We start from the raw sequence: 3,404 nt of genomic DNA on the forward strand, positions 1-3,404 counted from the left end.
AGGTGGGGGCCGCGGGGGGGCAGCGCGAGGTCGGGGGTGCTGGAGAGGCCACCCGAGCCCGCCCTCGCCGGGACTCGGGCTCCGCCCCTCCCGGCCTGGCCACCGGGAACGGGGTGTAGGGGGCGCGACCCCCCCCCCGCCCCGAGTCAGACAAAGAGTGCGTCCCAGCCCGGACTTTCCCGAGCCGGGAAGGGAAGTGAGGAAGTGGGCGCCCCGCTCCGATTTGCGGGACTCCCCGAGACACGCCGGGGACGGGGACGGGGGAGGGGGGGCGGAACCGCAGTGCCACCCGCTTGTCGCCGGGTGAGAAGAGAACTGGGGTTGAGATCGAGCCCGGCCGCGCGGAGAGCGTTCAGCCTCTGCTCTCGCCCCGCGCTCAGAGCCGACACGGAGCGGAAAACTTCTTGGGGACTTGGAGCGCCTGGAAACGGCCCAGTGGTTTTCGTTCGCTCGGGCGCGAGGGTGGGGACCGACCCAGGCGGCTCTGCGCGCCCCATCTGGGGAAACCTCGCGCCCCACCACGTAGCGGGGGGCACAGAGGGCAGCAGGGGACCTGATCTCGTCCGAGAAGGGGTTCCCGGGGGCTCCAGCAGGACCCTCGCTTCTGGGACTGAGGACTCTGTGTCTCTTTCCCCCCAATACGCTTCGGACCCGCGCGCGGCCACCACCACCACCACCCGCGCGGCCCGGGCCGCTCGCGCTCGGTTCCGAAGCTGAACAAACTTCGCGCTGTGCCCCGGCCGAGCCGCGGCGCTGGAATGAGGGGCGCCCCGGGAAAGGATCGTGTTTTTTTCGCGGGATGCGGATTCTGAAGCCGAGGCCCGGCCCTGACGCCGGCAGATTCCCTCTCTGTCCCAGCTGGTGCGACCTCGGGGACTCACCGCTGACTCCAGGTGGGGAGGAAGAGGGCAGGGAGTACCCGAGGTCCGAGTTCGCCCTCCTGTGCGCCCCTGGCCGCTCTCGTACCGGACCAGCGCGGCGGGTCCCCTTGCTCGCTGGGCACCTGGTATTCCAGGTGTCTGGGGAACCCCCCCCCCCGGTGTCCTCGCAGGTCGATCTGGGTGCCCTGAGCTGGGGTCTAAGGATGAGCTGAGGGGCCGGAGGAGCAAGCGGGAGTCGCAAGCCACCTTTCCGCGGGTTCCCGAAAGAGTCCAGGAGCGTTTTGGCCAATGCGGGATTTTTACCCGAAGTTCAGTACCCGCCCTGTTCAGAGCGTCTGCCTGGATTCGTCCCAGCCTGAGTGTGTGGAGACGGGAACTGGGGCTTGAGGCACTGCTGGAGACGCAGTTGCCGTGTTCCACCGAGTGCCCCTTTGTCCCTCGAAGGAAGGAGGAGCAGCCCCGCGGTCCCTGCGGCTGATGGCTGCGGGAGGATCGGTGCGCCCTGCCGGCCCGCCTGTCCCCGGAGAACCCAAACTGATAGGCCTTCTGGCTTCCCTGCCCTGTTGGCCCAGGCATTTTGAGACCGAGGGGAGCCTTTGGCCCGGGAAACCTGGCCTTCCCCGGGTGGAAACCCAAACCCCTGCAGGAAAACGGCAGGCGCTTTTTTTTTTTTTTTTTTTTTTCAACTTGAGAAACTTAGTTTGGCCTCGGGGTTCTGGAGCTCTTTGTAACCTGCGGAGCGCTGTGTGACTGTGGATACCTAGGCGGCTCCCTGACTCTCACGGAGCCCTTAGGTCTGGGTGTCTCTAAAGATTGTGCGTTGGGGGCTGGGCGTCTGGCGCTGCTCCCCCACTCTCCCAGGCCCTTAGGGAGATCAGAATCTCCATACGCTCAGGCCCCTAACTTTGGCGGGGAGCAGCCCTGGTCCTAAGCTGGGGGACACCACCAGAACTAGTTCTGGCTCTTAAGCATTGGTTCCTAGGTGGAGTTTTCTATCCTGGGCAGGTTTCCCAGAATTCTGGTGTTGGGGAGCCCCTGAACCCCGAGGAGGGAAAGGCCTGACACCTGTAGCAAAAATACCGGGGCCAGGGCTGACTGAGCCCAACTTGTAAGGGACCTGCCCAGTTCTTTGGGTGGAGAACTCCTCACACCTGACGCCCCCACCCTGTCCCTGTGCCTGGCTGGAGGCAGGTAGGCTCCTTCTCGCCAGGAATGTGCATACCCTGCTGGACTCCACCAAGCTCATTTCTTCCTGGGGAGAGAGAAGCAGGACAATGGGGTGGGGGGGCTTTCCTCTGACCCAGTAATTCCCCCACGTGCATACTGAGTCCCAGCTCTGCCTGGGCAGGTTCCAGGCTGGCTTCTGGGGTTCCTGAGTGATAAAAGCTGGGGCAGGAGAAACATGGATAGACGCAGAGCATTTTACAGGCCAGGGTGTAAGGTGCCGGGGGAGAGGAGGGACATCTCCCCAGGGGTCTTCTGCTCCAAAGCTGCCCTCCCTCCTGTGTCTGGAGCTTTTGCTGCCCCACTGCCTTGGCAATTTTCTGGGTGGTGCCTTGTCTTTATGGCCTCATGTCAAGCGGGCACCATAGCTGTACCTTTCTCATAACCTGAACAACATGAAAAGACTAATTTCTCCCATCTGAAGGGCTCTCCATCGCCAGGCCAGGGATGGTTTTTGTCAGGATACCGTGGCTCAACGCTGGCTGACATGACTTCCTCAGACTTGGTTCTAAAACTCTGGAACCCAGGGCAAGGAAGCTGGGCCTCCCCAGGGCAGAACACCAATCAGAGTGGAAAAGGCTTTGGAACTTGGCAGTAGAGATGGGTGTCTCGGGGGAACTTAATTAAGCTTCTCGAACCTCAATTTTCTCAGGTTGTAAAGTAGGTCAGTAACACCCGGCGTAGAGCATCAGCTTGGGAGTTGAGCGGGAGGTAGAGCTTCAGTCCAGGGATGGCTTTTTAAAATTAGTAGTAGGTGACCAGCGCTGTCAGGCCACTTCCTGGGCTGAGTACAGTAGCAGTAACCTTTGTTCTATGAGCTGGAAAACCAGGCCCAGAGAGAAGAGGGGACTTGTCTACGGTCCCACAGCTGCAGAGGAGCAGAGCTGGGACTGAAATACGGAGCTCCTGATCCCGACACCCCTCTCCTGTGGGAGGGAGAGAGGAAGTTTGGGTGAGGAGTATCGCTTCCCCGCCTCCTCTCATTCCTCTCTCCTGCATGTACCCTCAGTGTCCTCCGGGAACTCCTAAGGTGCTCCTGGAAACAAGTAAGAATGTATTGGAATGCAGAGAAAGATAAACGGCTGGAACCTCCTCTGCAGACAGGGAGCGTTCTAGTGTTCCAGCTTGGGACCTGCCACTGAATGAAGTGAGTTGTGGGTTCTCTTCAGCATTGCCTTCCTCCCGGGAGTCTCCGTGGAAATGCACACCTTTGCCCACCTCCCGCTTCCCCAGCCCCTCCCAGCAGGCTCTCAGCTGGAAGGTGCTCCCGTCCTCCGCAGCCGTGTCTATAGGGATCTT

This window comes from Chinchilla lanigera, unplaced genomic scaffold, assembly GCF_000276665.1.
Source record: "Chinchilla lanigera isolate Chin_1 unplaced genomic scaffold, ChiLan1.0 scaffold00036, whole genome shotgun sequence".
NCBI classification, from domain to species: Eukaryota; Metazoa; Chordata; class Mammalia; order Rodentia; family Chinchillidae; genus Chinchilla; species Chinchilla lanigera.